Here is a 27,085-nt window from a genome sequence, read left to right as displayed (position 1 = left end):
CAGACATCCTCAGCTCCGAAAAAAAAAAAACAGACATCCTCTTGAGTTAATTTGACCAAGAGTGAACCCAAATTTGAATTTTTCACTTCTGTCCTTGTGTCTATTGTGTGCATGTAACAAAGAGCTTTGATCTGCATTATTATCCTGAAAGCATGATATGGTAGAGGAATAATGGATACCTCACAGATATCTTTAACAAGCATTTCATTGATTTATTTAATTTCAATTGACCCAAAATGGTACTCAACACTGTAAACCGATATTATTGAGTTATACCTATATACGACTTCCAACAGTTATTTGTTGTTTAAGGTTGTTTTTAACTTGTTAGGTGCTTTTAGCAAATGTTTATCACAACACACACTTATGAAATTCTGGGTGAGGAACATGGAAGAGTATTTAAGAGTGAAGTTATGCATTTAGCTTGGGTTATAAAAGCCAAGTTTATAGTCAATACAAGGCATAGTAAAATTTGTTATGTTGTTCTCTTAAAGGCAGGTTAAAATTAACAGTGTTGAGTACATAGTAGGATAGCAAACTCAGTAATAATATTAGAGGATATCAAAGAATATTATTAACTTGACTGCAAGGTCCAGCAGATGTTTTGGGGTAAAAAGATATTTTCACAAAAATGTATCATTACACACTAGATGACTCATTAATTGAATTCTTGGTACTCACTAACTTGAAGGAGTTAAGAGCTTACATAAAACTTTGATATAATCAAGATACCCTTTGGTAGGAGAGTGAATAAAGAAACTGTGTCCACCCAAACAATGAGGCACTATTTAGCCCTAAAAGCAGATGAGATGTCAAACAAAGAAAAGATATCTAGACAACATAAATGTTTAAGTGAAAGAAGCCAGTTTGAAAAGGCTGTAGACCATGTGAATTCAAATCTACAAGATTTTGGAAAACTCAAAATGATGGTGATAGTAAATAGAATAGAATTTCCAGATGTTAGGGGAGAAGAAATAGAAATGATGACTAATGGAACAGAGAAGTGAGACAGAGGTGACTGAACAGTGACATTTCTTTACAATTTTCCAATGCTAGTTTTATGGCACTATAAATTTATACAAAGGAAACATTAAGAGTTGTAGTCTGAGTGAGCAAAGCAATGATCTATGAGTATAGCAGAATGTCAACAGTAGTCATTTTATTGCGATTTTGTTGTTTGTTCATTTGGCTTTTGTGATTTTACAAATTTTTTGTTTTGCTTTATTTTGAAATAGTACTATTTGGTTTTAGTTTTACCCTAGGTCACCAAGCTATTTATTCCCCATTTCTTGGTCACCCAAGAAGTGTCCAGCATGTTTTAAATCACATGGAGTGGGCTTTAGATCAAATCAGATGTTGATTGGTCACTCCCACAACCATTCCTCCAGCAAATCTTGCAGGCAGGACACCACTGTAGATAAAGGGTTTGTGGCTATGTTGGTGTCCATGTTTCTCTTTTGATAGTATACAGAGTACCTTCCTTACCAGAGCTGCAGGAACATAGGGGCTAAGGTTCTAAGAAGGCACCATCTCAAATTCTTCATATTCAATGATTTGTGTAGTTGTTATCTTAAGCAATGGGGCCTTCAGAGAAGCTTCCTCCTGCAGCAAATGGGAACAAATACAGATATCCGCAGCCGGACAATAGGCAGCAAGTGAAATCCCTTGGAACAGTCAGTCCCAAAGGGACATCTCTATCAAAGTCCTCCCCTTATTCAGGACTCAGGGGATTCCAGAAAAGGGAAGACAGAACGTAGTTAAGAGCCAGAGGGGATGGAGGAAACCAAAAGAAGGAGGCCATCTAAACCAACATGATTAAAGTTCATATGAACCCAGAGACTGAGGCAGCATGTGTATGCTCTTCACAGTTCTGCAGATCTTCTGCACATATATTATAGCTTGTCAGTTTTTGTGGAATTGCTGAGCGTGTGAATGAGTGGGTTTCGATTCTTGTGCCTTCTCAGGTGATCTTTTCCCTTCTGCTTGTTCTTTTTCTGTACTCTTGTTTGCACACTAATGTGACCGTTCTTGTTTTATCTTACTTTATTTTGTTATGTTTTATTTTTATCCCTTAGAGCAGTGGTTCTCAACCTTCACAAAACTGTGAACTTTTAATACAATTTATTATGTTGTGATGATCCTCAAATATAAAACTATTTTCACTATATCATAAGGATAATCTTACTACTGTCATTGGTTGAAATATACATATCTGACATATAACCCCTGTACAAGGGTCATTCAACTCCAAAGTGGTTGACAGCAACTACCTTAGAAGCCTATTTGTTTTCTAAGGAGAAACAGAAAGAAAGTGGATCCAAGTGGAAGGAGAGGTTGGAAGACTGAGAGAAATGGAGGAAAAAATAACTGTACTCGGGATAAAATAGATGAGAAAAAAGTATATTTTCAATAAAAGGGGGGATTTGTAGTGTGGGGATGGAGAGGTGGCTTGATCTTTGTCACTGTACATTATATAAATGGAAAAATTTTTGAATTGTAGTCTTGGGCTGTAAAGTTGTTTCAGTGTTTCAGTTCCTAGGTCCTACATCAGGCAGCTCAGAAACATCAGTAACTCCAGATCCAGGGCGTTACTCCCTTCTTGGTCACCCATACAGACATGGCATACATTCATACAGACAAAGACATATGCAAATGCACCCACATAAAGTAAAATCTCTTTTTAAATCATTGTAGCCTATGGGAGATTGCAGCCTATTAGAAGAGGTCTGTCAACAGTTGCAAATGAACAACTAAAATAAGAGATGCTGGTTTGGGAAGTTGTGTGGAAAGTATATGGAAAATTTTTCTTGATTTTGTTATGAACTTTAGTCACACAGTCATGTCTATTGTCACTCTTTTCCCAATATCAAGGAGATAGAATCAGCTTAGTTGTCCATCAAATGAGGAAAGGGTAATTAAAATGTGGCACATATACACAATGGAATTTTATTCATCCATAAACAAAATTAAGCTATGGAGAACATTGATGAGATAGCCCAGAATCAGAAAAACATTGCACCTTCTTTCACATATGCAGATTCAAGGTTTTAATATATGTAAATGAGTGTGGGCCAAAATCAGGAAATTAAATGGGGTTTCAAGAAAGAGGAAAAAGAAGAGGGAATGAAGTCTTGGAGAAGGAAAGTAGATAGAGCAATACAGAAGGATACTGGGGGTGGAAGAGTAAAACAAGTGTGCAGTGCAATGAGGGTGTGGAGTGGGATGAGGGTGTGCAGTGGAATGAGGGTGTGCAGTGCAATGAGGGTGTGCAGTGGAATGAGGGTGTGCAGTGGAATGATGGTGTGCAGTGGAATGAGGGTGTGTAGTGGAATGATGGTGTGCAGTGCAATGAGGGTGTGCAGTGGAATGAGGGTGTGCAGTGGAATGAGGGTGTGCAGTGGAATGAGGGTGTGCAGTGGAATGAGGGTGTGCAGTGGAATGAGGGTGTGCAGTGGAATGAGGGTGTGCAGTGGAATGAGGGTGTGGAGTGGAATGAGGGTGTGCAGTGGAATGAGGGTGTGGAGTGGAATGAGGGTGTGCAGTGGAATGAGGGTGTGAAGTGGAATGAGGGTGTGCAGTGGAATGAGGGTGTGCAGTGGAATGAGGGTGTGGAGTGGAATGAGGGTGTGCAGTGGAATGACGGTGTGCAGTGGAATGACGGTGTGCAGTGGAATGATGGTGTGAAGTGGAATGATGGTGTGCAGTGGAATGAGGGTGTGCAGTGGAATGAGGGTGTGCAGTGGAATGAGGGTGTGGAGTGGAATGATGGTGTGGAGTGGAATGATGGTGTGCAGTGGAATGAGGGTGTGCAGTGGAACGAGGGTGTGAAGTGGAATGAGGGTGTGCAGTGGAATGAGGGTGTGGAGTGGAATGAGGGTGTGGAGTGGAATGATGGTGTGGAGTGGAATGATGGTGTGCAGTGGAATGAGGGTGTGCAGTGGAATGAGGGTGTGAAGTGGAATGATGGTGTGCAGTGGAATGAGGGTGTGCAGTGGAATGAGGGTGTGCAGTGGAATGAGGGTGTGCAGTGGAATGAGGGTGTGCAGTGGAATGAGGGTGTGGAGTGGAATGAGGGTGTGCAGTGGAATGAGGGTGTGCAGTGGAATGAGGGTGTGGAGTGGAATGAGGGTGTGGAGTGGAATGATGGTGTGCAGTGGAATGAGGGTGTGCAGTGGAACGAGGGTGTGAAGTGGAATGACGGTGTGCAGTGGAATGAGGGTGTGCAGTGGAATGAGGGTGTGGAGTGGAATGATGGTGTGGAGTGGAATGATGGTGTGCAGTGGAATGAGGGTGTGCAGTGGAATGAGGGTGTGAAGTGGAATGATGGTGTGCAGTGGAATGAGGGTGTGCAGTGGAATGAGGGTGTGGAGTGGAATGATGGTGTGGAGTGGAATGACGTTGTGGAGTGGAATGACGGTGTGCAGTGGAATGAGGGTGTGCAGTGGAATGAGGGTGTGCAGTAGAATGAGGGTGTGGAGCAGGGGGAGAAGAGCGCCCAAAGAAAATATGTACGAAAACGCAATATGGAAGTTGGATGCTTTCGCCATAGGCTGATTAAAAATCTAATGTAATAAGAAAAATAAATTAAATAAACTTAGAAAATAACATAGCAGGAAAAACACATACATACACACAGAGGATCCTTCCATGTTGTTTTTCAAAACGGTCCAGCTTTCAGATTCTCCTGCTGGCTCTGAAGCAGTCAACTGCTGTGTCCTGAGAAGGTCAAGAGGTAGAGAACTGCAGAGCAGGCAGGAGCTGAAAACAGCTCTCTGCTGACAGCCAATGGAAAATCTGTCCCCTCAGTCTCACAACTGCAAAGGAATTCTGAAATCTGCTAATAACCACATCACACCCATCTGCTTGAACGACACTCAGCCTGGCTGACATCTTGTTTTGCAGCTTCTGCAACCCTGTGCACAGAAGCCTACTAAGCTATGTATAGACTCCTGCCTCATGCTAACAGTACATGGTATAAGTCCATAAGTCTATGGTGATTTATTTTGAAACAAATAAAAACTCACATATCCTGAATGTTGGTACAAAATTTCCAGTGGTTGACAAGAGAATGAGACTAATGATCTACCTAATAAGTGTGTCTCTTTCCTTCTGAGGGAACTGCAAAGACGTAGACACAATTTAAACACTAGACAAGAGGATTTTCAATGATTCATGAGCAAATAATCTCTTTATATTCAATACTTCATTGGCCATTTATCAGGAACAATTTTATTGGCACAGATATTAATTTTATTCATATTTATTCTGTAAGAAGACATGGATTAGGTCAAAATAGTTCATTTGATAGCAATACCTACATAATGAAGTCTAATTTAAATCTGGGCATGGTGACACACACCTGTAATCCCACCATTCAAAAAGCTGAGGCGGTGAGAGGATCACTGCAAATTGAAGGACATCTTGGGCTACCTACTCATTAACAGGCGGATCTAGGATACAGACAGGATAATACCCTGTCATGCTTTAAAGAAAAGTCAAGACCAACTTTATTTGTCACTTTTTTCTTTTCTTTTATATTTTTTAAATATTTGTGTGTATTGTGTATTGGTGTTTTGCCTATATGAACACATTGCACCATATGCACGCAGTGCCTGAGGAGGCCAGAAGAGGGCATCCCATTTCTTAGAATTGGGAATATGGATTGTTTTAGGCAGTACATGGATGCTAGGAACTGAACTGAGGTCCTCTGTAAGAAAAGCAGATATACATATATGTGTGTGTGTGTGTGTGTGTGTGTGTGTGTGTGCGTGCGCGCGCGCGCGCGCTCAGCAACTTGGCATTCATAAAACAAAGACCAAGAACAAGGGTTGATTCTGTGGCCAGTTTGGACTGATCATTTGGTTATACTCCATGGAGCAGGAAGGAATTGTTTCAAGCTGATTCTAGATTTCCTCACTTAGGTTGTCCATCCACATCACATAATTGCACCAAATCATCTATGTGGCTAAGGAAATTGCCACTTTTCATAATTCAAGATTTGAAGGCCGTCTCTTCCCAGAAAGAATCTCCTGGACACAAGTGTGAACAAATTGGGTTAACTTTGAACATCTAAATACAATAAAAATAAATTCTAAAATGCCTGAAACCTAAGCTTTCTTACCATATACATTTATACAAGAAATAAAATCTTGTTTACTATTACCCAGTTTTGACAGAAGAAACAGGCTCAATAGACAGAAGTCAAAAGGAGACAGAGGGATGGCAAGATGGTTCAGTGGGAGAAGTCAGTTCTCACAAAAGCCTGGTGACCCACATTCAAGACCTACAACTCATGAAAGATAGTAAAAGAGAACACACTCCACAAAGTTGTCTTTTCATGTCGGCATGTATACATGGAATATAATCCCCCCACACGCACACTAATAATAATAACAATGGTTATTATTATTAATATTGTTATTATTATTATTTTGAAAATCAGAATTCCAAAAAGCCACAGCAACTTTAACCTTGTAACAGCTAAATGAGTTGCCATGTGAGGCTGTAGATTGACAGTTGCTCAGAATGACTGTGCAGAAGTTATAAGATCACCAGCCTTGAAGGTTGAAGAGCCAATTTTACACTTCAGGGAGAATGAACCCAACAAAAGTAAGTCTTGACTTTAATTCTAAGATTCAAAAACTAAAATGGGATGTGTTACAGAACCTCTTGCACCACTATTTGTTTGTGGTGGGACAGAATCTATGATATACACACATATAATAAGATGTATTATAAGATACTATATATAATTACATATTTAAAACATATAATCATAATATAAATTACTATTAATTTAAATGATTAAATTATTAATAATTCATGGTTAATAAACCATTGATAATAGATAATTAGTGATTACAGATTAGATTATTAATTATTATTAGCAAATATATAAATGTATACTAAATAGTATATAATTATAGAGTATAATATATTAAATCAAAAGATATATCTCCTTATTATATACAATTCACCAGTTTTAGGAGGGGAAAAAGTACTTTTCTCCATAAGTATCAAAGTATCTTTCTTGAGGAAAAGCAGAATACTCAGACAATGTTTCTAGTATTTGGGACAGCATTCACAGTCATTCACACATGAGAAGGTAAGAGAAGAGAATTGTCAGTCAGATTATAGCATGTAATGGTATTCTGAACAGTTTCCACAGCCATAGCTTTCTGCACGTTTGTATTGGATAGCAATAGAGAGCAATGTAGTCAATCATGGTAAGGAAGTCATGGCAGTTGGTATGTGAGGTAGTTGGTCACATTCCCTCTGAAGGAAGCAGAAATCTATGAAAGCTGGTTTTCAGCTCAGTTTTTCACTTCCATCCATCCTGGGACCCTAACCAGTAGAATGGTGTCACCCACATTGAGTGAGCCTTTGCACTATAATTAACCTAGATAATTTCTCACAGACATGCCCAGAGGCTTATCTCTTTGCTGGTACTACTTAGATCCTATCAAATTGATAATCAGTTGTAACCATCACATATATGTATTTGTTTAATGTTTGGCTTTGATCCACTAAATGATAATGGGCTAGTTTAGGACTAAATCGAAGATTTACTCAATTTCTTTTGAAAGTAGTTATCAATTGAGCCTTGCCTAACATATTAGCTATATAAGACAAGAATATATTTTTAAGTAAGAGAACTATTCAGACTTCTAAAATTCTCAGTTTTATTAGAGATAGAAGAAAAACTACCACCATTTTCAGTAGGTCATTTGAATATTATGCTAACATTTCTCATTTGAGAAAGGAAAAGAACGAGGTTAAAATGATGAATCTATTATTATGTTCAGCTCACTAGTTATTGGACAGGTTTGAGACTAGGAAAATAAAAAGACTCAGCCAAATAGCTTCCCACTGCATAAGCCAATCAAGGAGAAGGGCAATTTAAGTAAACAGATGCATTGACTCATGAGTGTGTGATTATTTTTAAATGGACGAAATCTCTTAGTGTCAGCCATGAAAAGACTAATGAGATCAAAGCATTCCTGAATGACACATGTCCCTAAGAGCTGCCTCTCTGCAAACCTCCTTATGTCAATACCGATTCTAAAGCTGATTAAATGCAGGACATATTTGTGGGTAAACAAGAGAAATAGTGTGTAACCTGCTCTAACTGGGATTTTTAACACAAATTTTCCCAGTGTCCTGAAACCAAAGTAGAGAGCTTGATTTGCACAATAAGAGAGTAGCCTCCAGGTTGATGAAGTAACTACAATGCTACTGTGATGGCTCTAGGATTGTGGCATGGTGAGCTCCAATGTATCCATTCTCTGTGTCTACTTGTCCTCCTAGACAGATACACATTCAGCTGTTTGACATAGCTCAACACTGCTTGCGACACAATGTGGCCCAATGACTGCCCTCTGGTATGTGAAAAAAATGGTCTTCACTTCCAAGCCTAGCCCACAAAAGTCCTTCATCCTCACTTCTTTAAAAGTGCCTTACCTTCCAAACATCTAGAAGGAAAAGAACCCTGGGGTAATCGTGGAAATGAGATGATGGCAAAATTCAGTTTAGACATAGAATAAGAACTGTGAATCAGGGTTTTGAATACAGCTCTCAGGCGGTAGAGTGCTTGTCCAGCATGCACAAAGGCCTGGGTTTGGATCCCAGCACTGCATAAAATGGGGCACAGTGGCATGTGCTTGTAATGCCAGTACTTGAGAAGTAGAAGGTACAAAACTCAAGGGTCTTTGTAGACAGCCCAAGTTGCATGGACCCAGTCTCTAGGGGACAAAAGAAAACAAAAGAAATAAAGAAGGAAAGAGTGATGGAGGGAAGAGGGAAAGAAAGAGAGAGAGGGAGAGAGACCAAGAGACAGACAGACAGAGAGAAAGAGAGAGAGAGGGAGAGAGAGAGAGAGAGAGAGAGAGAGAGAGAGAGAGAGAGAGAGAGAGAGAGAGAAATATTAATCCTGGGATAGGATTCATCCAAGCAGAACTGCCTAAAGTGACTGCTTCTATTAACAAGAAACAAACTTTACTGGGGCAAACTACAATATTTCCGGATTGATTTCTAACCATAGGTTGCATCACCTGTCACAGTAAGGAAATTCTTTTTTTTTTCTTTTCTCCACCCCCCCCCCCCTGAGTAGGGGACTGAACCCAGGGCTTTGCAAACGCTCACCACTGAGCTAAATCCCCAACCCCTGAAATTCTTGCCATGAACCAAGCACTATGCTAAGTATTATTATGGTAGGTTCAAAGGAAAACACCCAGAAATTTTAAACATTTAGATAGGGAGGCATATTTTAAGATCTATAACTCAAGAGACAATGACACACTAATGTAGTAACACAATAAGACAGCAATAATATAGTAACAAAAATATTAGCAGGGCCCTGGAGATAAGTGCCATGTGCTCAAAATGCAGGTCTACTTCTAACCATGTTGTAAAAATTTACAAAGTTGTTTATTTTCTCTGACCCTCAGTCTCTTCATCTGGAAAATGGAGCTGCATATATGACTCCCTTCACAGACCATGGAGATGATAAAGTCAGCAATTACAAGGTGCTGTGCACAGGGTCTTGCACATGATTAAGTGCTTGAAAGGTTTTCTCCCTTGTTATCATGATGTGAAAAGATAAAGTGATGTCCAGTCCCATGAATCAAAGAAGATTCTCTGAGGATATGATCTGAACTTGACCTTGGTAAGTAAGTAGAATCAGGATTTAGAAATCATGGCTTCAGCACTAGGAGTTGCACACGCACAGTAAGATCACCATGGAATCAAAATAATGAACAGTAGGGTTGGATTCTATAGAGAAGATGATGGCCTATATTATAGAAGCACTGAGAGGTCTCCAATGGACTTGATTTGGTAGGCAATAAGGAATGGTTGAGGGAATGGCTTAGTCCAGCTATAGGAGCAGAAGATGACTCAGCACAGAGTAAGGACAGTTGAAGATGACTGGGGAAGCCACTGGACAGGCTAGGAAGTTATCCATGTTAAAACAGACAACTTGTTACCTAGGAATTAGGTGGAATTAGGGCAGAATTACTAGAAATCATTTCAGAAGTATGAAATCCATGTATTGGATAATAGTGCTTAATCCATTAGGTGGTATTTCAATATGGGAATAAAAATTCTCTAAAGTGAACGTTAAATCATAATTCATGTGGCAGTAACGTGTGACTTGATGTGATGAGGTGGCGTCAGTGGTCTTTGCCTCACTTAGTGTGAATCTAGTTGATATTTCTGTAACTATAATGTAGTATTTGCATTCCTGGTACTGCTTGAAGTGTAATGTAACAGATGGTACATGCCTTGTGCTACTTTTCTACAATCCGAACGGCTTTGGGTGAACTGCCCAAAGTGACTCCATTTTTGTCCTCATTTTAGCTAACTTGTCTCCTACTTCACCCAACTGCTCCCTGCTGCTAGCTGCATCCTGCTGAGCAGAATATTCTCACATTCTCACATTCTCATGCAGCCGCACCTGCAGCTTCAGGGGTCCATTGTTTTACAACATAAAACAAATGGTTTTAATCAACTGAACTGAAATTTTTGGAACCTTTGTCATTTTTCCTTATTCTATTTTAGGTTATAAAACCTGCCCTGTTTCACTACTTTGGGGTCAAGAGTCCTTTCTGGCGTGAGCCTGCTCTTGTTTACCAGCAAACAAAGGACTCTTAATCTGACGTTCAGTAAGTGGCATTCTTAGGTAAAACAGTGGATTGTAAAACTCCCCTGGGCAAAGGGATTCTAGATTAGAGATTGATATGTGTTTTTGGATTGAATTATTTTCTGCACAGATATGTTGAAGTCAATTACACCCATTTCACCCCCCACAATAACTGTGATAGGGACTTTATCTGGAAATAGGGTCTTTTGCAGATGTGATCATTAGGATGAGCCACTAGGGTGGGCTGTCATCTAGCATGACTAGTGTTCTTATTAAGAGGGGAAATTCCTACACAGCAATGAACATGCACCAGGAGAGAACATTGCTGAAAAGGGGGCATCTGAGTTTGTGCCTGCTCATCAAATCAACTTCCAGAGTCGTTTCTATTCCTATCCTGCTGAGAGACAGATGTTACAAACATGGCACAGGCAGGACATTCTGTTGTATGGTTGAAAAACACAGGAGTTACATACAGGCTCGTATAAACTTCCTGCTGCACAGCCCTGACTCTTCCAGCTTCTCTAGCTTTAACTCTATAGAAGAATTCAATGCATTGCAAGGGTTGAGCACAGAAATCCAAGAAGCAGCAGTCGGGGAATCAGTTGTTGACAGAGTATGCTCCAGAGGAAAGAGGAGAAATTTATGAGAGGGAGTGGATGGAAATCTTCAAGACAAACCTGTAAAGAAGCAAATACAACTACCAAAGATCAGGGCAAGTGAGGATTCCTAAGCTAGGTCAATCAGCAAGAAGCAGGAGGATAAAAATAGTCATGGTATATGGGGCAAGCACTATTCTAAGGCCAACAATAGCCTAGTGAACGGAGAAAATAGAGGAATAGTGTAAAAGCTCAGGAGGTCAGACACCAGCCTTGGAGAAGTGAGATCAAAGTTGGCTGGGACCTGCTCTGTGGGAAGGCTGTGTCTCGCCCTAGAGTAAAGGATCTAAGGCCAGACCTGGAATCCTTAAGAGAAAAATTTCCTTGAGGAAGGAATAGGCTGGAGAGTGCAAACAAAGTTGTTCCCTTTGTTTGGCACTTGAGCAGTTATTTGACTTACAAACCTCACACTGTAAAGGCAGAGTTCCCTTTTATCAGCAAGGAAAAATAAATGAGCCTAAATAGCAAATTTCAAAGGAACATTGTGCAATATTAGTATTCTTCTTTGGCTAGGGTTTCATTACTTCTTAGGCAGATGTACAGTTCTCAAGGTCAAGTGAGCATGCTAAATAATCCATACCACCGATGAGAAGGGATTAGGTAGAATAACTCTTCCCCAACACAACCAGCTCTTCCGGAGAAGCACATTTGCAGACATGCATTAGTCATGATTTTCCAAAAGGATGGCAGCAGACAGTTGCATAAAATCAATTCACTTTGTATTTAATGCACTCTGGTCTGCTTAATGCACATAATGAGTGGACTAACCACATTGAGCCTCTCTCCTCCAACTCAACCGCATTTAATACAAGAGCATTAGACAGCCCACCAACCCTCATCATTTCCCTCCCATTTCCTGCAGCTTCACTCCTACAATATGCAGCACTCCCATTACTCTCTACTCAACTCCTGACCTCTGACTCAACTTTCTTCTTTTGCACTGACTTCTCCAATCCTACAATCCCAGGAAGGGGGACAAAAGTCTCCGACATCACTCCAGAGAATTATATTATACAGTCCAATGACACAGTTCTCTTCTCCAGGTAAACATTTATAACCTCATTCTTTCTTTTTTTATTATTCTTGCCACTGCAAATAAGAAGCCTGAGGGGGGAAAACAGCAATGAAGATCAGCTAGTTTTTATTACTTTTGGGTTTTTTTCTTATTTGTTTGTTTGGGGCAGGGTCTCCCTATGTATTATCCCTGGCTGTCCTGGAACTCACCCTATAGACCAGGCTGGTCTCAAACTCATAGAAATCTGCCTGTCTCTGCCTCTCAAGAACTGGAATTAAAGGCTGTTTATTTTTCTTATGTTAATATTAAGTCCCAAGAAGCATGTGGTTCTGTGTGCCAATGAAGAACTCATTTATCCCCTGTTTTTCTACTCAGCCTGAATGTAGAGTGAGGTTCTTATCTTATGCTTGTTACCATCTCATGCAGATGTTTCTTGTCTAATATTGTGACTGTAGCTAAGCAGAAAAAGAATAAGTCCGAAAGGCAAAAGATACAAACCAACTATATTCCGTGCTATTTTAAAGAGCATCCCCCCGAAGCTGCATCATTACCACTGTTACTTTCCCTCTCTCCCTTCCCATTCTTTCTCCCTCCCTCCCTTCTTCTCTCCCTCTCTCTATCCATCCTTTCCCTCACTCCTTATATCCCAACAGGCATTGAACCCTCAATGTAGACAAACATGCCCTGAATTTGCTATCCTCCTGCCTCTAACTCACAAGTGTTGTGACTACAGGAATATGTCACTGTGTCTACTTTATGTAATGCTAGGGACTGAATCGAGGAGTTGTTAGTCTATAGGATTCTAGAGATGGATCCTGGAACTTTAAGTATACTAGTCAAGCTATGGACCACTGAGTTATATGCCCTACAACTTTTAATATACATCTTAATTGTCAGAACTGTGTCATGTGTCCCAATAAACATGCACAGGAGTCCAGGAAATGTAGATTTTAGGTAAGGATGTCTCTAACACAAACAAAATTGGGTCACTTTAGGTAAAATGAAAGGGCAATAAATATCACCCATCTGACAGTGGATATGAAAAGATTTTCATAAAAGTATATAATAACAAGATTGATCAATGCTAAAAGCATAAGCAGTATAGGCTGATAAAATATGGAAGCATCCAGGGAGGCAATGTGATGTAAGGGAGAGTAGAGGAGGAGAGCTTGAATTTCTTTTCTGGTAAGGTAACTAGATAAATTCATAGGGATTAATTAATGAAGGTATAAGCTGTTATGTGCTTTTAAACTGGGTAAATAGCCACCAAGACTGATGAAGAAGCCAAACTTTTAAAATCTCCTAAGAAAGAAACTACAAAATAGGTCAGAGAGAAGTGTATTATTAAAATTCTTGAACTTGTAGAAGTCTCTCTCTCTCTCTATGTGCGTGCGTGCGTGCGTGCGTGCGTGCGTGCGTGCGTGCGTGTGTGTGTGTGTGTGTGTGTGTGTGTGTGTGTGTGTGTGTTGCTAGGGGATAGAACACTCAGGGCAAAGGCAAGTGCTATCTGGCATTAGCCTGCATTCGAAGCCCAATAATCATGTGAAAACCAAGCTACCTAAATATAAATCATTTTCAATTTTGAAAAAGCAAGGTTTTTTTTGTTTGTTTTGTTTTGCTCAAGCTTCAACTACAGTGTTGCCATGTGGAAATAAAATGAACAAGCAAAGAAATGCAACCAAACCTTGCTCTTTCTTGCTTCTTCTTACATCTTTGGGCCCAATCACAGAATCTTTTACTCAGCTAGCTAGTAGGTCATTTACTGTCTAGGATCTCACTGTAGGTTGTTACTCATTGGAAAATGGAGGATAATTTGCAGCCTGCTCGTAATAATGACGCACATAGCCTACATCTATGCCACACCCTGCAGTTCTGCTACAGGCATTGCTTGATGATTCCAGGCCAAGCTCTCTTGAATTCACACACACACACACACACACACACACACACAGAGAGAGAGAGAGAGAGAGAGAGAGAGAGAGAGAGAGAGAGAGAGAGAAATATTAGATTTTTTTAAAAATTATTTTATTTAATGTGTAAGTTAGTGGGTCTGAGCATATGTGTGTACACCATGTCGTGTCCAAAAGTGGGAGTCAGATCTATGTAAGATCTGAGTTACGGGTGGTTGTGTGCTGCCAATGCAAGGGTGTGAGGAACTGAAGGAACTGAATTTACGTCCTTGAGAAAAGCAATGAGAACCCTTACATATTAAGCCATCTCTCTAGTCTGAAATACTGCAAAATTTATTAATTTGCTTCATTTTGGTGCTGTGAATAAAACCCAGAGCCTTATACATGCTTATACATACGTGTATGGCTTACATATAAAACATCCCCAAAGAACCGGGCATGGTAGCACACATTTTTATTCCCAGCACTCAAAAGGCAGAAGCAGGTGGATCCCAAAACAACACAAACAGGTGAATGAATGAATGAATGAATGAATGGATGGATGAATGGTCTCCAAAGGCTCCTGTTTAGGGGGTTCAATGCTCAGCTGTAGTTGCTATTGAGAGATGACTGGATCATATGCTCACTTTATGTCTATTAATGACCATAACAGATATTAGGAATAAGTTGGAAGAACAAGGTCATGGGGAGCATGGCTTTGAAAGTGATTATCTTGTCCTGGCTCCTTCTCTTCCCATATCCTTTCCTGGCTGCCATGAAGGGAGAGGCTTACCATTCTGTCCCATCATGATTCTCCTGTCTTGCTAAAAGACAAAGAGCAATGGAGTCAGCTGATGATGAACAAAAGCCCTGAAACTATAAGCTAAAATAAAGTTTCTCCCTATACATTATTTTCTTCATATATTATGTCTCATTAATATATCTAATACACCACTGAAAATGTAGGTGAGAAGGTGGAGAAATAGCTCAGTGGGTCTGAGCACATGTGACTATAGCAAAGGACCTGGGTTCAGTTCCCAGCACAGCCATGGCACCTCATAGCTGCCCGTGAGTTCAAGGCCAGCTTGGTCTTCATAGAGAGTTTCAGGACAGCCAGAGCTACATAGGAAGACTCTGTCACAATAAACATAGGGAAGAAATAAAAAAGGAGGAAGGGATGAAGACTTGTAAAATGCTAAATGTCTCAGAAAGAAGAAATTGGCAAAGACATAAAGCTCCTGACCAACCATGGGCACTAGGTTTAAGTGGTTGGGGTCAGCATTACCAAAGTTTAAGAAAATCATCTAACTCAGTAAGTTGACATGGCAGCTAACTCAAAAAGAGCATGAAACTGCCTAGATACAGAGAGCTATAATATATACAGCCTCTGGGGGTGGGGGAGGAAGTTACTATGTACTATGTACTCTGCAAGAATAAATAGAATCTCTAGCAGACACTTAAGTGTGTCCCTGTCCTTAGATGGCAAGAGATTGTCTCAGATTAATAAGCGGAAAGTAGTGGGAGGCTGGAAATACAACAGAGGACTACACTGGAATACATGCTTTACTGTTGGCTTTGAAGAAATCGAGTGTACATTTTTGGTTATATCCATGGATTATTTTATTAGAATGGAACAGATTATTTAATGGTCCCTTCTCAACCACAAGGCAACTCTGAAAAATGAGACCGTATGTCTTGGTCCAGTAAATCTTGTAACTGGAGTGTTGTAATGGAAGATTGCTAGGAACTACGCACTACTCAAACTAGAAAAGATGCTATACTCATTTGTACATGCCACCGCGCCGCAAGGTCATTACTCACAAGGTCTTGATGGTTTCATTGATCATTTCTACTGCTTTGTCTTCATTCATGCTATTTCCTAAGGTACAGTCTCTTCCTTTTCTCATCTCCACCATCTCTTCCTCCATCTGGTCTTTCTCTCTTCTTCTTCTTCCATATAGCAGGCTACTATATCATTTTAAAACTTTGTATTCACTGAACACTGAGAGATGGCGCAACCATTATGATCTCATATTGTTCCTAAAGAGGATCTGAATTTAATTCCCAATGCCCACAACAAGCATCTTATATCTACCTAGAACTCCAACACCCTTCTGACCTCCTCATCCATAGTCATGGGCACATAAATATGTAATAATTCAAATATTAAAAATGCCATATACTTCCATGTCAGAGTAATGTTATGAAGACTAATGGATATAAGGTCTTTTCCCCAAGCAATAACATGTTAATCTGCACTAATATGTGAGTTTTTGCATTGCCTCTTTAGTAGTAGCCTTAATGAGGTTATTATAATGGCTGCATTATATATATATATATACACATACATATGTATATACATATACACACATATATATATATGTATATATCCCTTCTCAACCACAAGACAACTCTGAACAATGAGATTACATGTCTTGATCCAGCAAATCTTGTAGCAACGGAAATGCTAGGAACCATGCACTACTCAAACTAGAAAAGATGTTATACAGCGTATATATATATTACTGTGTCTACCCTTTCGGACTGCCAAGTAATGGTGGGTATTATTGTGCTTTCTAGAAAAGAAAAGAAAAGAAAAGAAAAAAGAAAAGAAAAGAAAAGAAAAGAAAAGGAAAGGAAAGAAAGGAAAAGAAAAGAAAGCTATAGATATGTTTGGTAGAGTGAGGTATGGTAAAGTGGAAATGGGTGCCTCTGTTTGCCCATGCTGAAGCATTCCTTCCCCCTGAGGTACCAATGACAAGACAGGTAGGGTAGAGGATAGAGTTTATTTAGGGTATGGGGAGGGGAGTTGGGAGAGAAGAGAGAGAGAAAGAGAGAAAGAGAGAGAGAGAGAGAGAGAGAGAGAGAGAGAGAGAGAGAGAGAGAGAGAGGAGTAGATACAGGCCAAGAAAGAGGTAGAGAGAGAAGGGGATGGGGAGAGATGGGGCAGAGGGGAAAGAGGGTAAAAAAGTAAGAAAGCAAAAGGGCAAGAGAGAGGAGGGGGCAAGCAGCCCCTTATATACTGAATAAGGCATACCTGGCTATTTCCAGGTAACTGGGGCAGATCTTAGAAGAAATGCAAACAGGTACAACCAATCACATAGCTTGTTTTCAACACAATAAGGTAGTTAGAGTCAAATAAATAAGAAAAAGGGGATTATAAAATATAACAAAGTAAATCAAGGAGAAAGGCATACACTTTCATGATTAAACATAGTAACAGCAACATAGTCAATACAGAGGGCCAGCTGTCTGCAAACTAATAAAAGACAGTTGAGGACCTGCAGCTACTACTAGACTTAATGGTGAAACGCTGACAGCTTTCCACACCAGAGCAGAAGCAAAACAGTTTTTGCCTTCAACATATGTATTCGCCAATGTACCAGAAGTACTAGGCAGGGCTATTTGGCAAGAAAATAAGATAAAGGACATTCTGATTAGGAAAAAAAAGATGCAAAATGATTGCCATTTGCAACTGACAGGATTGTGTGCATGGAAGTAAGCGTGGAAAATGCCTCAAGGCACAGAACCGTACCAATAAAATGAAAGCAACGTTTTATCTCTATGTGCCACTCTGCAGCTTCCCCCAGAACAATGCATCACTTTATCCTTATGACCACCTGCTGGATGTGTCCTGCTTTTCACCACATTGCAGATGACAAGAGTGGCACTTCAATAGTACATATGACTGGATGCGCAGTTATTAAACGTCTCAACTGTTACCCAAGTTTCCAGTCCCAGACTTAGAGCTAGTCCTTTCAGAGTCTATGCACTCTTAGCTCATAAGAGCACCACAGTTTAAAAGAATAGTGTGTGTGTGTGTGTGTGTGTGTGTGTGTGTGTGTGAAAACTGAAAGGTTCTGTGTATGTACTGCTCAGTGCCCACTGGAACTGGAGAAGTGGTGAGTATGTCTGCATCATTCAATTCTGTGTTGCAGCAAATGTCATGTATTTGTACATAAGTTACAAGAGAACAGTGACTACGGGAGTTGAAAACTGTAGTTCCAGAGCCTTGGCTCCCCCACTGAATCAGACACACCTCCTCAAGGTTCTATATGCTGAGTATCTCACCGACATATTCTTCATTCTTTGGTAAACGATAAGGGGGCGCATCATGAAGGAAAACAACGCAAACTTGGGAGTGATTACAGCTCCAGCATATCCTTAGAAACACCTGAGGGAAGCCGATAACATAGAAAGATGTATAGGTGTTCCAACCAAACCTAGAAAAAATGCTTTCCTGGCAATTGCACCTTAGTGGTCAATATGAGGGTGGGCTAGGACAGAGGAAATGTTGACATGACCATATATTATATTCCTTGCTTCCGATCCTGTCCTCACATTTTCCCAAACAATTGTTCTTTCTTCAACCCGATGCCCATATTTCCACCCCTGTAACTTTTCTTGTTCGATTGGAAAATAGTCATGTCTGTCATTGTGTATATTGTCATAGCGGCTGCTTTTATTTTACAGTGCCAATGCCGAATAGGAGCAATGGAAACAAACTGATCCTCAAAGTTAATGCATTTCTTAGCTGTGTCTGCATAGGAAATATTTGTTGAGCCTGTATTACTATGAGCTTCTGGAATATGTTACAAAAACTGTATCTGATTTATTTATTCATTTACTTTGTGGCACTGGGGATGAAAGCCAAGAGCTTGCACATGCTAAGCAAGAACTCCACCACTCAGCCACATGCATATCCCTGATTTAGTCTCTTAAATCTTTGCAAAACCCTAGAATGTTGCCCTACATATGATAGTAGCATCATAAATATTTTAATTGGATCTTACACTTATAGAGATTTAATCTTAATATCTGCCCATGCTTGTCAGTTTTCTATCTGTAAACAGAATTACAAACAATTTCTTGTTTATTTATCAGGTTAATTTCTAACAGAGTAAGCAGATGCCTCTATCCACATCTTTTACCCTTAGAAACGATAATGAACGTGACAGCCTCATGGGCAAAGAATTATGTGGCCCCAAATATCATAATGTCAAGGATGAGAAACCCTGCTCTGGACATTTCTATTCTGGGAGTGGATGAATATGGAACTGGTGTATAGTGTAGGACTGATTCATTCATGGCATCTGCTTATTGCTCCAAGGGAGAGTCACAAAGTCACAACACAGTGTTTTCCTTTTCCTTTTGTCAGAAGGCAGCACTAGTGTCATAATTAAAATATGAATGACCTTGTGAGATAGTTAGCTGTCAGTTTCCTCACTGGCAAAAGAGTTTACACTTAGCTCAAGATTTTTAGTACATGCTCTGTGAAATCCGTAATAATAGCTCTTTTCTCTCTTCTGCTTGAAGCAGACAGGAAAGTTGGGGTGACATTGGAAGCTCAGTCATCATTTTTGAGCATCTTAACGTAATAGCTCCAAGTTTTAAATCTTTGTTTCCTTTTGTCATACTACTAATAAGGAGGTACAAAATTGTGTCATCAATCTTCTGGTTTCCAGCCAGTGAAACCTCATTCTGCCTCTTCATGAGGGTAAGGATAGGACAGGGGAAGTGTTTAAATGGCCATACATTGTTTTCCTTGCTTAGGTCCGCTACAGAAAATTCTTGCTTTCAAGTCTGTCCTTATATTTGTCCAACTAATTATTCTTCCTTCAACACCTTGCCTATTTTTTCACTGCTGTACCTTTTGTTGTTTAACTGGAAAATAGTCATGTCCATAATTTTACATATTGTCATAAAGGCTGCTCTCATTTTACAATGGCAGAGCTATACTATATTCTTTCACGTGAGCTAGGACACCAATGAAATCCAATATATATATATATATATATATATATATATATATATATATATATATATGTGTGTGTGTGTGTGTGTGTGTGTGTGTGTGTGTGTGTGTGTGTGTGTGTGTGTAACTGGTAAATTAGTATTCATTGCCCAGGCAGGAGATGTTTAATGACAATCTAACTACTTCTATAAGAATCAGGTATTATATACATTTTCATCTTGGTTCTAGCAAAATGACTATTCAGCAATTAAAAATACTTGCTACTCCTATAGAGAGACATGGTTGTGCTCTCAGCAGCTACATGTGGCTAACAACTGTCTATAACTCCAGTTCCAGAGGAGTTTGCTACTGTATTCTGGCTTTAGTGGTCACTATACTCATGTGCACTTACCGAAACATACACAAACACACACACACACACACACACACACACACACACAGAGGCATGCACGCACAAGACAAGCACAAACACACACAAATGCATGGAACTTCAAGTAAATAAGTCTTTTAAAAATTAAAAAAAATTATCTTTAAATTTAAAAGAGATGCAAGAATAGTTTTCAGATTTAACTGAGAATTACAAAGATTTACAAGAAACACCCCCCTCCTTAATTGGAAGGACTTTGTTTACACATACCCCAACTTCAAGTAATAGCTACAAAATAAATTGCACGTCCTGCTCGTGCCGAGTGGCTTGTGTTTGTTCTTCCTACAAAGAGAGCTGTTTTCTCTTTTGTTTAAAAGTGTTGCCTTTCAGATAAGAGTCTTCAGATTAAATCATAAGAAGCAATAACATACAGGGACAAACAGTGGAGCAGAGACTGAAGGACAGGCCATGCAGAGACTGCCCCACCTGGGGATCCATCCCATATGCAGCCACCAAACCCAGTCACTGTTGCTGATGCCAAGAAGTGCTTGCTGACAGGGGTCTGACATGGACGTCTCCTGAGAGGCTTTGCCTGAGTCTTATTGATACAGATTAAGATGCTTGCAGTTAACCATCAGACTGAGCATGGGAACCCCTGTGGAGGAGTTAGAGAAAGGACTGAAGGAGCTGAAGGGATTTTCGACCCCATAGGAAGAACAACAATAACAACCAACCAGACCCCAAATCTCCCAGGGACTAAACCACCAACCAAAGAGTACACATGGGGGACCCATGACTTCAGCTTCATATGTAGCAGAGGATGGCATTGTCCAGCATCAATAGGAGGAAAAGACCTCAGTCCTGTGAAGGCTCATTTCCCCAGTGTAGGGGAATGCCAGGGCACTGAGGTGGGAGTGGGTGGGTGGGAGGGTGACATCCTCATAGAAGCAGGGGGACAGGTTATGGGAGAGGGGAGAAAGGGGATCACATTTGAAATGTAAATACATAAACTATCCAATAAAAAATAATCCTAAAATGATAGTACTAATCAGGACTGCTCTGTGAATAAGTGCTTGCTGAATAAGAGAGTCACACAGATGACTATACTAAGGAAGCTATTCAAATACCACTAAAAATAAAATATATTACTTTACTGATAAAAAAAGAAACAATAGCATGCCTCAATGTTGAATTCAGACTACTCAGAACAACTTATTTAGCTGAAGTCTACTTAGGGACACCCCTTTACTAGTCTTTATTGATTGTTTACACATCTGTTATAAACTACTAGGGAAAGGCAGACTAGGAGAATAGATACCTGTTTAGTGTCTTCTGTACAAGTTATCTGACTTTGATCTGAGTATACTAAATATTATACTCATAAATTTTAAAACAATACTTGAATTATTTTTGCATTAATATTTGGTAACTACATGTTCTTAACACACAAATGATGTTTTATTCAAAATACCGTTTCCCTGAAATCAATTGGGTTTATTTTATTTGTTGTGGGGGTGTTTGGCTTTGTTTTTGTTGTTGATTTTTCTTTTTCTTTCTTTTTTATTTTTGTTTACTGAACAGTGACTGCTAAGCAGTAAGTGGTATATATTTAAGGCATAAAACTTGATGTCTGCATATAGTATGCACTGTAAAATAATCACCATAAGCAAACTAATTAGCATAGCCATCTCCTCGCCTGGTTACTATTTTCATTTCTGTGTATGTGAGAACACTTAAGATCTCCTGAAATGGGTCACATCCTTTACAATTACAGAGGGGCTACTTATTTCTGCCCAGTGAAAAGGAATAGATTCATTTTCAAGGCTCTTTAAGGTGTTACAGTCAGTTTAAATTATGCATGCAATTTAAAGCAAATGAGAGGTTTCAACAGAAGCAGGTGCTTCTCTGAGCTGGAGGCTAGCCTTTTGGCCAAGCAAATCCCATGAAGTATGCATCCAGCTCACTATAGGAATCCAGGCAATGTTTAGAGACAAGAAAAAATTGCATCTAAGTATTTTTAAGCAAATATTTAGTATTTTTCCAAGCAACTAGGAAAGGGCTATTAGAATTTCAGTAGTGTAACACATATCTAATATAGATGTGACCTAATTTACTGCCTCATCATAGCAAATTGGATATTAACTACAATCATCTACTCTGCCATATAAGGCTCTGGATTTCTTTTCAGGACAGGCTACTGAAAATGAGTACTACCTTAAATCAATTCCTTCTCTCTTTCGTGTTCCTTCCTTCTGTCCTTCCTTTTTTCCGTGTTCAGATCACTGCATTCTTTATTGCCAGACCACTCTACACCCATCCTATCTATAGAGCAATGCATTGCCCTATACTTTCCTTTTGCAGTTTAACTTTTGTGTTTGCTTAGTAATATTGTATATTCTTCTGAGGACTTTGAGCAGCCTGCAAAGGCACATGTGATCTATTGGAGATGACATTGTATGTAAAATTGTACAAACATAGCCTTTCCTAGTGCAATCCCTCTGATGCTTGACAGGTGACAAAGATTAAAACTACGTTGGGAGCTGGGAATACAGCTCCAGTTGGTAGAATGCTTGCCTATCACGGGCTAAGCTCTGAGTTCAATACCGAGCACCACATAAACTGAGTACAATACCTCACAGCTGTAATCCTAGCATTCGGAAAATGAAGGCAGACGGATCAAAAGAAGTTGAAGACAATTCTTTGTTGCACAGTGAGCTCAATGCCAGCCTGGGGTAGATAAGATTCTGTCTTTAAAAAAAAATTGCTGTGAACTCAAACTGAATTCCCTGAGGCTTTGTGCCTAGAGTCTTGAGATCAGCCAAAGCTAGGACAAACGATGGGGCAAAGGCAGCCAGCACCCCCAGTTTGAATCCTGCTTCTTAGTTCTGTTAAGATCATACCTTGAGCAATATTCCTTTCTTCTCTAGGTATCAGTTTTTCAAGGTATAAGTCAATATAGGAATAACAAACACTCACCTTAATTGAGAGCAGAACCACAACTCTATACAACAAAGGCTTACTCTGCCAGCAGACAGAAAGAATGTCATGGCTACTAGCTGTAGCCATGATTCAGCATTATCCCGGCAGTGACTCAGAACAGCCTCAGCCAGGCAAAGATAAACCATGTAAATGTATTTCTGACACCCTCTTCATTTCCTGTTTCCCTCTGCATAGCAGTTTCTTTTTCCCTCCAAGAATTCCTGAGGGTAGAGCTTCCATCCCTGTGGTCACTGACAGGTCAATCTTTACTCTTAGCTTACTGCCATTAATCCTTACTCATAATTTAACAATAGCACAGGCTAGGCATAGTGCGACAAGTCATTCCATCACTAGGGCAGCAAAGACAATAGGCCACGGTTGGTCTGAGCTACATAATAAGTTCTAGGGACATTCAGCAGGACCCTAATGGAAACAATACTATCACAGAATATACGTATCTTAGAAATATACTTACATCTCTTAATGGAAGAAATAAAGACTGAGATTTTAGTACTGATGAAAGCTCTTGCTGTTCATATGATGACTCAATAGCACAGTAGACCTCACATGCGATCTTTTGCTCTTGACTTAAAGCACACCATCTGGTTAATCAGTGCACTCTGAGGCATGGGTGTGTTGGCATGGCCCCATAATCCAGAGGATTAGGCAAGAGAATTCTCATAAGTTAGAGAAAGGAACAAGCTGGCTTGGACAGTAAGTACCATGACAGCCAAAAGGGGACTCTATCTTAATGATAATGCTGAATGAAATAACAGCAAGGGTGGAAGGAAAGGACAGGGGGAGATTAGATGCTGCTTTCTGTGAAGGAAAAAAACACTGACAGTCATATCCGGGTCATTCTGGCTGGGGAAATTCTACCAGGCTATTGTCTGCAAGGCTGTGGCAGTGGAGTTCCCATCTTGGCCTAGAGGAGCTATGGTATGGACAAGAAAAGGGGGTTGTTAATTCTCAATATTGTTGCCACATGAAGAATGACTTCCAACATTAAATGAACAGTCATCATTAGTGTTTCTTATCTTAATACAAGGTGGACAGGGCCAGTGCCAACAGGATACTTATTTCCTACACAGCTTATTCATATGCTGCTAGATTGGTGCTACTTGTTATCTGACTCCAGTCTGTCCTGATATGGGCCTTCACAAAGAGCTGTTGAGTCTTCCTCATAACATGACATTTAGGTGCAAAGAATGAGTACTTCTAGGAACAGGAGTTTCCAAGGCAGGGGTCTCTGACCTTTTAAAGGTCTAGACCAAAATCACTGTATTCTTAGTTTTGTTTGGTATTTGTTTGTTTGTTTGTTGTTGTTGGAGGTGGTGATGGTGGTTGTAGTGTGTGTGTGTGTGTGTGTGTGTGTGTGTGTGTGTGTGTGTGTGTGTGTGTGTGTGTACAAAATTATGATGATGATTTCCAAGTGTTTAGGCCGGGCTAGCCTCAAACTTGCAATTGTCCTGCTCCAGACTCCCAAATAACCAGGACTGCAGGTGCCCACCATCCCGACTCAGTATTGAGTCATTGCTAACATGGGTGCCAACCAAACAACCCTCAGATTCAAGTGAAAGACACAAGGACATTGCCTTCTAATGAGAGAGATGGCAAAAGATTCGTGATCAAAGGTCTTCATTTGTATCATTTTAAGTAGAAAAGGAGATCACTGATATAAGCATCATACATTGTCTCTTCTCTGTCTCCTTGGTCACCTTAGTGCAGCAGAGATGATGTGCTTAGTCTCAAGACCACTAAAAAGCCTTTAGATTACATGTGGGCTATATTTTAGAAATTCTTCCCTTTGGCTTGTATATTTTCCTAAAAATCTACCTTCTGCTTCTTTCTGATGTTGATGACCTCAGTCTCCTTGAACAGGGTTCAATTATAAAATTATAAGGCTACAGATGGGGCAGGGTGGATGGATGGAGTGAAGTGTACTATCTCTCCCAGGGGATGGCTGTGCCTTCTCAGCCACCAGGTGATGATGAATTTTTGATGAGCTTCTAAATGATGACATTTCCCACCACACATTTACAAATACAATTTAATTAAAGGCAAAAGTTGGCAACTTTTGGTGGCTTGTCTGGCCATAAAACCATTTACCACACCATGGATTTAGCTCAAGGAGATACAAGCATCCTTCAAAACAAAACAAAATCTCTTATAGCTTGGGATTTAAAGCTATCAGAGTCATCTTGTTTTCTGTCGCTTCTGCTTTAGTATTAAATATCACACATATAATATATGTATAAGAAATATTCATATAATCTTCTATACCAAAGCTAGAGGGTTGTTTTGCTAAGAATTGATTTCCAGGATAAGATTTTTATAAAAGGCTTAAAGGGCAAATGTTTAGTATATTATAAAATTAGGTTTGGATTCGGGGTTTGAGGAAACCAGAAAAAAATCAAAGGAATCAGAGAATTCTCTAATAAGTTGTGAAAGATAAAGTTGATTTAGATATGAGGACCAGGCACTTGAGGGAAAGACTGCTCTGGAAAATTTGCCTTTGTCTAGAAAGGAGGCTTCATTGTACAAAGGCTATAATCATTTCACCATTTATTCCAACAGCCTGAAAATTTTCTTATAAAGAATCAGGTTCTTAAATTTTACCGAAGGGGTGGGGGAAGAATCTTGGGAGAGAGTAATGACTAATGATTTCTTCTCTAAAAATAAATCATTATTTTGTATGTGGCAGCCTGAGAGGAGACAGGATCATGGGCCCACCTTTCCAGTAGTTGGAACCAGGGACAAGGTTTTCTGTCACATTCCTGGAAACCCTTCCAAGTCAGAGTGACTGCATGAGGGGCACATGGAGCCATCAGCTCTTGTGGTATCTGAAGGCATATCAGTTGTCTCTACGGAGCTCAGAGGGATGACATAATGCATTTGCTAAAGGCTCACATGTCTGTGGAAAGATGATTCATCAGGGTAAAAGCTGGGACAATAGAATTCTACAGAGTGCTTTCCATGTGCAGGTTTTTAGGGATTAAAGGAAATATTGAAAATGAAATGGACTTTGTCTAGACTGGAAAAAAAAATAAGTCAATCGGATATGAGCAAACGATGATTCCCTTTCAGTTCCTGGTCACAGAGTCATTATCATGGGGTTCCTGAGTAAAGGTAAAGCTTAAATTCAAAGGTAACCATGCAGACAAAATGAAATATGTGCAATTTAGGCTACCACTTCAGAAAAGTATGGCCCATGGATTAGGAGCATCGGCATGTGTGGGATGTGCGTGTGAAATGCCAGTTCTTGGGTACCATCTTGAAACTACTAAATCTGAACGTGTGGGCAGAAATTGTGAAGGTTTTTTTGTGTTGTTGTCTTAACTTACTCAAATGGGTATTTTATCTGCATGTACCCTTGTGCTCCATGTTCATGTAGTAATCACAGAGGCTAGAAGATGGCATCACATCCCCTAGCACTGGACTTACCAAAGGTTATGAGCTGCCACGTGGGTGCTGGGAACTGAACCTGGGTCCTCTGCAGTAACAGCCAGTGCTTCTAACCACTAAGCTTTCTCTTGAGCCCTAATTGTGGAGTTAGTGATTAATGCAGTTGACAGTTTCATGCATGAAGTGTATGTGTGTGTAGGTGAGTGTGTGTGTATCTGTGTGTGTGTGTGTGTGTACTGTCTTCTGATTACTTTTTCTTCTACTCTTTTCTATCTCCTTCCCATTTTTACCATATACCCTTACACACACACACACACACACACACACACACACACACACACACGCATACACCTCATTCCTACCAGTTCCACTCCCAGATT

General features: G+C 39.9%; 1 long non-coding RNA gene across 1 annotated transcript in view; it reads right to left on the bottom strand.

Annotated features, from left to right (window-relative positions):
* Nucleotides 1–23,347, bottom strand: part of LOC147998190 (uncharacterized) — a 37,761-nt gene extending 14,414 nt beyond the window's left edge. Inside the window, exon 1 of the long non-coding RNA XR_015647061.1 lies at nucleotides 23,298–23,347. This is a non-coding gene — a long non-coding RNA (uncharacterized LOC147998190). The remainder of the gene's footprint in view (nucleotides 1–23,297) is intronic.
* Between the last annotated feature and the right edge of the window lie 3,738 nt (nucleotides 23,348–27,085).

This window comes from Rattus norvegicus, chromosome X (assembly GCF_021556685.1).
Source record: "Rattus norvegicus strain SHRSP/BbbUtx chromosome X, alternate assembly SHRSP_T2T, whole genome shotgun sequence".
Lineage (NCBI taxonomy): Eukaryota > Metazoa > Chordata > Mammalia > Rodentia > Muridae > Rattus > Rattus norvegicus.
The sequence above is the reverse complement of the archived record's forward strand: the minus strand, read 5'-3'. Positions and strand labels throughout refer to the sequence as shown.